We start from the raw sequence: 13264 nt of genomic DNA, 5'->3' as shown, positions 1-13264 counted from the left end.
CTGTTCCACATTTTGCTCCCATTCTATCAGGATCTATCTATTGTGGCCCTGATCAGAACAGTCAGTAATTATAGATGGGCACCATCTAGTTCTTCTGGTCTCAGGGGAGGTGAGGCCATGTTTGTGTAGGCAGTTAGTCCTATAGACTATTTTATTCTTTGTGGCTTGGGCTTCTTTCTATCTCTTAATTCTGGATGCGTGGAGAACAGTAGTTGTAGCTCCTATTTACTGACAAAGGTTAAGAAGTGATTTGATAGAGAAAAAGTAGCTTTTTCAACAAATAATGCTAGAACAGCAACTGGACATTCCTAGGTATATACCCCAAAGAACTGTACTCATACAAACATATGTACACATATATTCATAGCAGCCATATTAACAATAGCCAAAAGGTGGAAACAGCCCAAACGTCCACCAATGGATGGATGGATAAACCAATTATGCAATGGAACACCATTCAACCATAAAAAAGGAATGAAGCACAGATATATATTATACTTGGGTGAATCTCAAAAACATTACATGAAGTGAAAGAACCCAGACAGAAAAGGTCACGTATGACTATATGTGTGGCTATAAAAAGACAGCAAGAAAGGTCTTTGTAATCATGTTCTGTGTCTTGACCGTATCAACGTTCATGCTCTTGTTGTGACGTATTACAGTCCTGCAAGATGTTATCATTGGAGGAAACTGGGTAAAGAGTAAATGAGATCTTCGGATTATTTCTTACAACTGCTTGAGAATTTAAAATTATCTCAAAATGAAATGGAAAGCTTAGTTAACACACACAAAAAAAGTATGAAATAATTTATAAAAATAAAATGATGGCATCGCAAATAATAGGAAACTATTAAAAATGGCCAGGAAGCCCCTGGGTTGTGCAAAACAGTTTACCAGTCGACTCCTGGCTGAAAGTTTGGCACTCCTATTTATTTTTCATTGACATTTAGAGATGTGGAATTGACGTGATTATCATTGCCTGGTAGGTGGCAAGTTTCATTCTTTAATTCAGCCTTAGATAGTGGTTAAAAGAACAGGATCTGGAACCAAACTTCCTGACTCGAATTCTAGCTTCCCCTGTACTAGTTGTGTTGTTGTTGTTAGGTGTTGCCAAATCAATTCCTACTCATGATGACCCCATGTGACAAAGTAGAACTGCTCGATAGGGTTTTCTTGGGTGTAATCTTTACAGGAGCAGATCTCCAGGTGTTTCTCTCACAAAGCTGCTAGGTGGGTTTGAACCTTTCAGTTAGCAGTGGCGTGCTTAAACCATTTTGCTACTGGGGCTCCTTAAAAAAAAATACAGCCCTTGATGAGCTTAGCAAGGTAACTTTAGTGGCTTATGTTGTACCAATTTTATTCCATAATGAAATCTTAGGGGTCAGAAATATTGTCAATGAACCAATGTAAGAAGGAGAGCTGGAAAAAAAAAAAAAAAAGGGCAGCTGTAAGTATTGATGAACAACACTGTGAAGAGAATAAATTGTCTCCCTGATTTTAAAAAATGGAGGATTTAAAAGGACAAGTAAACTAGTAAGTTGGAGCTCAAGTACATATTTATTTCACATGTCTCTGTGTCCTTTCAGAGTCTGATTTTCTTCTCAAGCATATAGAAATTGGGTTTTATATTTAGCTACTTTATGTAAAACCTGAAAAGTGCAAATCACATTGTCAAGCTGATGTCTGATGTGAACATATATTTTGAAAGCTAAAATTATTGTCTGCATTCTCTACCTGACTATATCTATGGTTTAAATTAGGGGGAATTATCCGTCCATTTATCCCAGCTGCCAAGTGCTGCCATTCTCGGTGGAAGAAAAGATATATCATCAGGAATAATCCATTTTGCTTTGCTCCTGTTTTTGCATATGTAAAAACTACCAAGGACAAGACACAATAAGAAGGAAGATTTGCCATATGCTATAAAAAAAAAAAAAATTTTTTTTTTTTTTTTTTTTTTAATCATTATGGATTGGATCGTGTCCTCCTTACCCCCCAAGACATGTGCTGGAATCCAAACCCCTATACCTGTGGACATATTATCAGGAGAGACCAGTCCCTGGAGAAGGACATCACACTTGGTAGACAGCAAAAGAGGAGGACCTTCAATGAAATGGATTGACACAGTGGCTATAGCAATGGGTGCAAATATAGCAATGATTGTGAGAATGACACAGGACTGGGCAGTGTTTCGTTCTGTTGTACCTGGGTTTGCTATGAGTCAGAACCAACTCCATGGTACCTAACAACAACATGCCTGTGGATGTTATTATGTTTGGAAACAGGGTTTTTTTTTTATGTTAATAGGCCATACCAATACAGGGCATGTCCTAAATCTAATCACTTCTGAATTATAAAAAGAGCAGATTAGACACAGACAGCACACAAAACTGGAGGAGGCAGATACTAGGTGAAGATCATCTACAGGCCAAGGAACCAAGGAACACCCAGAGCTACTGACAAGGAAGGAATTCACAAGGCTGAGATTCAGATTTGAGCTTTCAGCCTCCAGAACTCTGAGCAAATAAATTTCTGTTCTTTAAAGCCACACACTTGTAGTATTTGTGTTACAGAAATACTAGCTAACTTATTTCCTTCTATAATTCAATGGAAGTCGACAGCTCACTCTACATAGGAGGCTGCCCATGTGTTCACTCCATGAAGATGAAGTTTTTAAAAATGAAAATGGAAAATTCTATTATGGGGTTGAAAATGTCCCATGTTCCATTGGCCTAGAGTTTCGTAAGAGAGGAAGATGATAAAGGAATAATATTTTTTGAACTCCTTCTATATTTCAGGCACAGCAACTCCTAGACAAATAAGAAAGTTGAGTCTCAGGTTAGTTATGTGACTTGTTCAAGGTCATATGACTCCTCAGCAGAAGCCCTGAAAATTGAACACAGGTCTAGAGGACTCCAAAGCATTTTGTAAAAGCCAGCCTACCAGAGTTCACAACTTTCATTGGAAGAGGTACAGAAGTAAATATTATATGGGTGAAAGTGAAGAAGGTTACATGTGGGAAGAATGAATCTAGTCCAAGGCCTGAGGATCAGAGATGGCTGAGCAGAGGTCAGGGCTCTGGACAGCTCTGGACTGATTTGAAGTTTCTTTCTGACACCTTGTTCTCTCTGGCTCATTCTATTCTGTTACTTTTATAGCAACAGCTCTCTATATTGCTTGTATTCTTCTCATATTATATGTGTTGCTCTTATTGTTGTTATGCTTGAGCCCGTCGTTGCAGTCACCGTGTCAATCCATCTCCTTGAGTGTCTTCCTCTTTTTCGCTGATCCTCTTCTTTACCAAGCATAATGTCCTTCTCTAGGGACTGATTCCTCCTGACAACATGTCCAAAGTATCTAAGTATGTATCTATTGCATGTATGTATTTGGACAATATGTCCAAAGTATGTATTATTTGTGTAGATATAGATAGGTAGATAGATGATGATAGATAGATACATATAGGTATATATATAGGTATACATGGGGGAGATCACTGATGTAATGGAAAGATCATGGATATGGAGTTACACTTGGATTTGAGCCTGACAGTGGGCTATTAGGCAAATCACATAACCTCCTTTTGTCTCTGTCTCCTCTCCCCTCAGAAATAAAGAGCATATATTAATTAATGAAATGATAGTACCTAAACTAAAAAAAAAAAAAAAAAAATTTTTTTTTTAGTTTTATGTCCAGCACATGCAAGAGGTACCAGAGCAATATTACTTCTTTTTTCTTCTTTTATGTCCCTTTTTGGGGGAAAGTGTATGCAATAGTTAGGACTCATTTGGTTAAAAAAAAAAGAACAGATAACTCAAACTAGATCAAGCAAAATGAAAACTTCATTGGTTCATGTAACTGAAAAATCAGAAGAGAATACTTTCCTTTGAGCATAGCCCAGTCGAGGGGTTCAAGGCTCTTCTGCTGTCCATCTCTCAAATATGCTCATTCCACATGAGGATTCTTTTATGATTGCTCCAGCAGAAAAGCCAAGATTGTAATTGGGGCCCCTTCAATATCTGCATTTCCAGACCTTGGAGAAGATGCTGATCAGTAGCCACCCCTTTGCACTTCATCCACCCGTGGTAAATGATTTTTCTCAACAAATAAGTTTCTAATGGTAGTAGTAAAAAATGGTAGTGGTGTCCTCACCAAAATCACATAGAATGGATGCCACAAAGAAAAAGAAAGGGGGAGGGGGAACGATTCAGGTATCAGAAGAATGGGAAAAGGATACTGGCCAAGTAGGAATAGTCAATGATCACTTCAAGGGATTCCATATATATCTGATCTTTTGGAATTGGGGTTAGTTTCAGGGAAAAGGAATATGTATTATTATATCTTTTTTTTTATTATTATTTACCCATGATATAAATCCAAAGCCAAACCCATCGAGTTGATTCTGACCCATGACAGAGTAAAACTGCCCCACAGGGTTTCCAAGGCTCTAACCTTTACGGAAGCAGACTGCCACATCTTTCTCCCCAGAAAGAGCTGGTGGGTTTGAACTGCTGACCCTTCAGTTATCAGCCAAGTGATTAACCCTGCATCACCAGGGCTGTACCCATGAGATAGTCAATAAATATTTGAATAAGTAAATTATTTCACTGTGAAGTTTCCAGAGCCCAAAAGCACACTGCAGTTTCCGTAAAGCCAGACTCCAGTAGAAGAAGGATGTTTTGAACTTGGTAGGAAGAGCATGGAGCCCTGGTGGCATACTGGTTAAGAAGTATGGCTGCTAACCAAAAGATGCGGTTCAACTAAGTACACAAGATAATTACAAGCCCAAGAGACAGAAAGGGCCACATAAACCAGAGACTACATCAGCCTGAGACCAGAAGAATTAAATGGTGCCTGGCTATAATCGATGACTGCCCCGACAGGGAACACAACAGAGAACCCCTGGGGGAGCAGGAGAGCAGTGGGATGCAGTCCCCAGATTCTCCTAAAAAGACCAGACTTAGTGGTCTGACTGAGACTAGAAGGGCCCCGGTGGTAATGGCCCCCAGACCTTCTGTTGGCCCAGGACTGGAACCATTCCCAAAGCCAACTCTTCAGACATGGATTGGACTGGACGATGGGTTGGAGAGGGATGTTGGTGAGGAGGGAGCTTCTTGGATCAGGTGGACACTTGAGACTGTTGGCATCTCCTGCCTGGAGGGGAGATGAGAGGGTAGAGGGGGTTAGAAGCTGGCGAAATGGACACAAAAAGAGAGTGGAGGGAGGGAGTGGGGTGTCTCATTAGGGGGCAATTGGGAGTATGTAGCAAGGTGTATATAAGTTTTTGTGTGAGAGACTGGCTTGATTTGTAAACTTTCACTTAAAGCACAATAAAAATTAAAAAAAAAAAAAAAAGATCAGCAGTTCAAATCCACCAGCTGCTCCTTGGAAACTCTGGGGGGCAGCTCTACTCTTTCCCACAGGGTCACTATGAGTCAGAATCAACTCCATGGCAATGGGTTTGGTGTGGTTTTGGAGGGAGAGCATGGCCTTCCTCCTTTTCCTGATGCAGTGCTTTTATTCCTGAAGTCCCATCTCTCATTTGAGGTATGAACCAGGTCCTGAGCAGAGTCCAGCCCTGATGAACATTAATGAGTCAGGCTACAGCAAGTTCCTTTAACAACTTTCTTCTCTAATGCAAGCACCTTCCATAATGAACATAACATAATGATGTCACTCTGGCCATCTTCCACAGCAGGAGAAAACTAGGGCTAAAGAAGTCTGAGATGAGCTGTGATAATTTATAAAAAGCTAAGTAAGGACTCAATAAGTCTTAGTTCCTTCTTCCACGAAGCTAGAGTTTTCATAATATGCTCTCAGTGAGGGATTAGCCTTTATGACATCACGGGCAGAGCTGGCTATAAATTGTGGCTTTGCTACCACCACCTGTGCCCGTGGGGTCTCTTTCTGACAGGGATGGTCTCAGGAACATAGATAGTGCTCACTACTAATTCTTATATTGAGGCTGCACTGTGCACCCTCCCCCAGTGGTAAATCATCAGAACTAATAACACTTTCTTTTTACATTTTTAATCTTCTTTCTTTTGGTAGTTGTCTTAGTCATCTGGTGCTGCTATAACAGAAATACCACAAGTGGAGGACTTTAACAAAGAGAAATTTATTTCTCCACAGTAAATATGCTAAACGTCCAAATTCAGGGTGTCAGCTCCCAGGGAAGGCTTTCTCACTCTTTCGGCCTTCTAATCAATCTTCCCCCAGACTAGGAGCCTCTCTGTACAGGTACCCCAGGTCTAAACGATGCACTCTGCTCCCGGTGCTTCTTTCTTGGTGGTATGAAGTCCCCCTCTCTGCTCGCTTCCCTTTCTTTTTTATCTGTTGAGAGATAAAAGGTGGTACAGCCCACATGCCAGGGAAATTCCCTTTGCATTGGATCAGGGATGTGACCTGGGTTAGGGTGGTGTAACAATCCCACTGTAATCCCCTTTAACATAAAATTACAATCACAACATGGAGGACAACCACACAATACTGGGAAGCATGGCGTAACCAAGTTGACACATATTTTGGGGGGACACAATTCAATCCATGACAGTAGTGTCTTCCAAGACTTAGTTACATAGGATTATACCTAGACCCCCAACCTGGGCAGCTACTCTTCCTATCTAACATCATTTTGGATTTATTTTCAGAATCTAATTTACTTATATATTCCGAGTTCCACATTGGACTTAACCTTTGTTGAGTCCCCTCAAATATCTACTTGTTCGCAGATATTCCACTTGTGAACCTTTTCCAAATTTTCTTTCTGCCTGTTAGCCCAGGTTCCTGATTCATCCTTGATTTCATTGTTCTCTATATCCAAGAAATAGAAAGTTCTGTCCAGTCCCCTCAACCAGTCAACTTGTCAATGGTATCCCTCTGCCCATTGTAAACAAGTTAATACGCCACACACATATAGTACAACATTAGGTGTAGGAAGTTGGGGGGAACCCATATATTCTGCATCCCCATTTAGTCATCCAAGCTTGTGGCTGGCGTGGAGATATGCTCCTCAGTCTCAGATCCTCCTCCAAGAATGGATTCACTGCCCAGCTAAGAGGCTTGCAGCTAGTAGACAGTTTCTAGCAATCAGCTCCTTTGGGCTCTGCCTCAACTTCTGTGAGCCTCTTTGCATAAGACCAGGTTCCCTCCCAGAGCAATCTGCACATGGCCCAATGCAGGACACTCTGATGGTCAATATTCACTCCAGAGTTCCCTGTAGGTTGGCTCTGACTTTGTCAGGCCTGCACCACTCTTCAGCTTCATTGTCTGCCCAATCCTACTTCTTCTTCCCTTTCTCAAGTTTTGATCCCTAATTAGTATTTTTAACTCCAAACTCCATCTCAGCATCTGCTTCCATTAAACCCAACTGCAACATGCATGAATTCTCTAAACCACCTGGCCAACGCAGCACACACAGATAACACTTGTAATTTCTAATACCAGGTACGTTAAATGAAATTCCACGAAAAAGAGGCAGTTTAGTATGCCCCATAGCACTTTCTGTACGTCAGCCTACACATGTTTGATGGTATGGTATCTGTCTAGTAAGTCAATTCTAATTTTTCTGTGTAAGAACCCTGGAAAAGGTAAAGCATATGGGATAGTACAACTGACACTCGTTATTACTGTACAGTGTGATGTGAAACAAACTATTATTCACACCATGGCTGTATCTTTTTAATGATGATTAGAAACACAGATCTGTCACGATCATCAACATATGATGTTTCAGTCAAACATCTAAAATGCCAGAACTTCAAAGGAAAATATGAACGTTTTTTAGTTACAATGCACATATTTTTGTAAAGACCTCTTTCCAAATAGCACTCCAAAGCAATGTATTATTTCTGCTAGGAGTCTCATGTGTCTTTTCTGGTTCACCGTGATGAATATGGAAGTGATTATGTTAAAGCTAAACAGTCTGGCCTATCATCAAATAATACAAGCCAAGAATCATCACAATAGACATAAGAACATCTAAAAAAAAAAAATCTCTAACCAGGAAAAAATGGTCTTCAAGCCATGACCTGTCCATTTCGTTAACAAATTTATCATGAAAACAAAGGATCTTTAAGATCAGAGCCTTTGCCCATTTAAAAATTCTACAATCTTTTCAACTTTTGAATTTGTTTCACCAGCTCAAATAGACTCTGCAGTTCTCTACTGTAATTCTGATGGTACTACTAAATACTCATTTAATTATAAGGACCACTGTTAATAATAATAATGGAGCAACACTAAACTTTTATATGGGATCTGGTAATTTATATTTTCACAAATGTTACCTCTTTTGACATTTTTGACCTTGAAAGTCATCAAGCTCTTTGCTTACTTTAATGCAAGACTTACATGCAAGGAAGTGATAAAAGTGTTCTTCACCCTCACACAGCTTTTCTAGAGCATGCAGCCCTATGTCCTCCCCAGAACTACTACAGCACTTATCGAAGGAACGAATTATTCTTTCCTTTGATCATCTACTGCCTAGCATTGTAACTTAAAGGATTCACTGAGTTTCTTCACCTACGTAAGCCAGACAGTGCCAGGAACTCTGTCACTGGAGACAAGGACTACATGTTATTTTTCTTCTCTGTTCGCTGACTGCTGAGTGCATTGCAGAAGATCGAACCGCATTTTCACTGTCTTCCTTAATCCACCTCCCTACTACTTTTTCAGGATTCTCCACTAAGGACTTTTTACATAAATATCCCTCAATAAAAAAAAAAATATATATATCCCTCAATAGTATGCTTCAAAATGTGTCTGTTACTGATCCAATCCTTCCATAGACTGCTTATCATTTAATGTGCTGGATATTAATTGTCCACATCGTTGGCAGAACAAAGAGAAAACAACATTGTCAAAAACGTCTTGCTCTTGTAATTCTCTTCCTGAGGGATGTATGTTCTAAAGAAACTGGCAAGTTTATTATTTGTAATTTAGCATTTTATTGAAGAGAAATGTAGCAATTAATTTAATAGACACATATTTAAGAAAAAAATCTGTACGAGTTTCCTCTCCTTATGGGTTGAATACACACAGTGACTAATTTTTTGAAAACATAAATCTTGTGAACAATTACCTACCTTCAGTACATCTTACCTGGATTTTCCAAGAAAAACTTTCTTTCTATGTCATTAGAAGATAGCTGCATAATCATCATATTGATGGGAATTGGACACCCATTTCTAATTCAGTCTGACTTTGGGAAACTTTCAGTTCAAAACTGGCAACATGTGCACCCAGACAAGTGGATGCATACAGTTGTTAGAGTCCATGACGAAACCTTAATTACATTTTCAGCCTTGTCAGCTGGTATTTCTTATCATAGGGGTAATTTTTCCTCTGGTCAGTGTGTATAAAGATTAAAAGAGCTCAATAAAGAATATTCAAGTGTCTCAACTGACAGAGTCTACTCTCTGGCCACAATGATTCATTATCTCTCCCACATGCAAAATACTCTCACTCCCCTCCCAAGGCCCTCCAATCTCATTACAGTATCAGACCGATGCTTGAAGCTCAGAATCTTATTTAAATCAGTTCAGCTGTAGATGAGACTCTTCAGATGTAGTTCTTCGAGCACAGCTCTTCAGTACAGTTCCTTTCCACCGATCTGCAGATCTGAGAAGTAAAGAGATGTTAGTTGCTCTCCATACCTTCAACACATAAGTGCTGAAACACACTGAAACTTCAGTGGACACTTCTATTCCGAAGAGAAGAGGAAGACCAAAGGCACATAGCTCGATGGCTCATAAACCAAAAAATAAAAAAGCAAGCCTGTTGCCACTGAGTCGATTGTGACTCACGGTGAGCCCGTGTGTTACAGAGTAGAACTGAGTTCCATAGGGTTTTCTAGGTTGTAATCTTCATGGAAGAAGATCTCTAAGCCTTTCTTCCTTGGAGCCATGGGGTGGGTTCGAACCACCAACCTTTCTTTTAGCAGTTGAGTACAAACTGTTTGTGCTACCCTGGGACCTTCCACTGGCCCAAAGTAATTCTAAAATCTAGCTAGGTCCGTATGCCATGCCTTTGATTAAGGCTCAGTTCTTCTATCTGGGAGGTATTCTTTGTATCTCTTGGCTTTGGTCTCTGGTCTCTTGGCTCTAGCTTTTTGAGTTGTCCTCCCATTTTGATAAGAAAAGTCTATTTTCAGTTGAATAGTTTTCTCAGCCTTCTTCCTGCCCACAAAAAGTTTGAGGACCTGAAGACATTTTTCATTTTCACCTCTGTTTGTCCTTGTCAGTCCAAGTGGGTGGTGCCAAAAGAAAAAAAAAAGAGAGAGAGAGAGAAAGAAAAGTAGTTTAAAATTTTTACATTTTAAATAAAATGTGTTAAGTCATCACAGGGGAAAACTTTATTAGATTTTCAAGCTTTTTTTTTTAAGCGTAGCATTATTTATAATTTATATTCATACAGAGTAAAAGAAAGCATAATTTCAACCTTCTATAAATTATGAATTATTTTAGATAATGTTATGGACTGAATTGTGTCCCTCAAAAATGTATGTCAACTTGGCTAGGCCATGATTCCCAGTGTTGTGTGATTGTCCACCATTTTGTCATCTGATGTGATTTTCCTATGTATCGTAAATTCTAACCTCTATGATGTTAATGAGGCAGGATTAGAGAGACAGGAGACCTCATATCACCAAGAAAGTAGTTTTGGGAACAGAGTACGTCCTTTGGACCCAGAATCCCTGTGTGGAGAAGCTCCTAGACCAGGGGAAGATTGATGACAAAGACTTCCCCCCAGAGCGCACAGAGATAGAAAACCTTCCCCTGGAGCTGGGACCCTGAATTCAGACTTGTAGCCTACTAGACTGTGAGAGAATAAGTTTCTCTTTGTGAAAGTCATTCGCTTGTGGTATTTCTGTTATAGCAGCACTAGATAACTAAGACAGATAAGCAAAAAATATGAAGAGTATTATCAGCTCATTTAACACTCAAGGAGCCCTGGTGGCACAGTGGGTAAGCACTCGGCTGCTAACTAAAGCTTTGTTGTTGGAATCTACCAGCAGCTTCAAGGGAGAATAATGTGGCAGTCAGCTTCCCTAAAGATTACAGCCTTAGAAACCCGATAGGGCAGTTCTACCTGTCCTATGGGATGCTGTGAGTCAGAACCAACTTGATGGCAGTGAATTTTATTATGAAGAAATAAAACATTACAAGTGTAGATAAAGCTGCCCTCTATTTTTTCTATTTTACCTCTTCCCAATCTAATTTTCTGCTTCCCTTCTCCCACCTTAGGCACCATATACCTTGGTAGTTAAGGATGTAGAATTGTTAAGGTCTGTCTTAGTTATCTAGTGCTGCTATAACAGAAATACCATGAGTGGATGGCTTTAACAAACAGAAGTTTATCCTTTCACAGTCTAGTAGGCTAGACGTCCAGATTCAGGGCATCGGTGCCAGAGGAAGGCTTGCTTTCTCTTTGTCTGCTCTAGAGGAAGGTCCTTTTCATCAACCTTTCCCTGGACTAGGAGCTTCTCAGTACAGGGACCAAAGGTGGTGCTCTTCTCTTGGCACTACTTTCTCCGTGGTATGAGGTCCCCCATCTCTCTGCTCCCTTCTCTCTTTTATATCTCAAAAGAGATTGACTTATGACACAACCTAGTCTTGTAGATTGAGTCCTGCCTTATTAACATAACTGCTGATAATCCCACCTCATCAACATCATAGGGGTAGGATTTATAACACATGGGAAAATCACATCAGATGACAAAATGGTGAACAATCACAGTCACATTCCAGATTTACTTTTTTACAAGCTGTGTGTCCTTGGATAAGTTACTTTACTTCTTTATTCCTCAGTTTTCTCTTTCTTGCTTGCCCTACTCTCCTATCCATTATTCCTGGGAGAGTTTTCTTAATAAATCACTCACACACACACACAAAATACTCATCTTGGGGTCTTCTTCAGAGAAATCTGACCTAAAACACTATCTGCGTGACCTTGGGCAAGCAACTTAACTACTCTGTTAAACCCAGTTTCCTCACTTGTAAAGTAGAGGTGATGATGGGATTGCTATGAGGAATAATATGAGATAAAATATGTAAGGCATATAGTGCGCTATCTGGCACAAAGCTAGCACTCACAAAATGTTAACTACTTATTTTATCACAAAGCACTTAAAAGTTATTGAGCTTAAATATGAGCCATGAATTTCTTTTGCTAGACATGATTAGTATTTCAAATTTGCTGACCTTTCCTATGATAACAAATGGCTTCCAGCAGTATGTTACCTTGTAGATAGTTCTGAAAAATATAAATGTATTTAATCTGCCCCTTCAAGGTAAAGATGATATTTTAACAAAAAAGGAAAAATTCATGTGACAAAAACATCATTTTGAAAAAGGATACTTGAAATACCTTTATCATTATGTTGAAAGTAATACAAAGTGTCACTCAATGAAAAATTCACATCTGAATTCTTACCAGTTTGGAATAGAATTTTCTATTTAACAATTTTTCAAGGAGATTCAGGGGCTTCTTAATTCAATTTCTAAAATACAAGAATGTAATTACTTCTGATTAGCTTTCAACAAGAATTGCTTGCAATCACGGAAGAAGAAAATTTATTCCGGAATTAAAAACAAACACACTTTACATAATTGAATGTGAGAATTGAAATGAGTATCATTATTCAGTTTTCAATCACCTCAAAAGCATAGGAAACCTGGACAATGAATAAGATAGACCAAAAAATTGACACCTTTGAATTATGCTGTTGGCGAAGAATACTGAATATACCATGGACTGCCAGGGGAACAAAAAAAATTTATTTTGGAAGAAGATCAGCCAGGATGCTCCTTAGGGACAAGGATGGTGAGACTGCTTGTGTCTCACATACTTTGGACATGGTATCAGGAGGGACCAGTCCCTGGAGAAGGACATCATGTTGGGAGAGGGTCAGAGAAAGAGCAAGGGCCTTGATGAGATGGATTGACACAGTGGCTGCAACAATGGGGTCAAGCATAACGATGATCATGAGGATGACACAGTGTTTCCTTCTGTGGTACACAGGGCCACTGTGAGTTGGAACTGACTCGATGGCACCTAACAACAGCATAATTATTCAGGAAGCACAGCCAGTAATGTCATTTTTTCCATCTGTATTTAAATTTCTTCATGAAATCACTTTTCACCTATACCACTCATTAAAATAATTATCAGATAAACTGCCAGAATTTCAGATTGTTGTATCACAAAATGTAAATCCAAGATTTAAAAAAAGACACATTCGATCTTGTTGCTTTCACTTAAA

Source organism: Elephas maximus, chromosome 6, assembly GCF_024166365.1.
Source record: "Elephas maximus indicus isolate mEleMax1 chromosome 6, mEleMax1 primary haplotype, whole genome shotgun sequence".
Classification (NCBI taxonomy): Eukaryota; Metazoa; Chordata; class Mammalia; order Proboscidea; family Elephantidae; genus Elephas; species Elephas maximus.
This window is presented reverse-complemented; position numbering follows the sequence as displayed.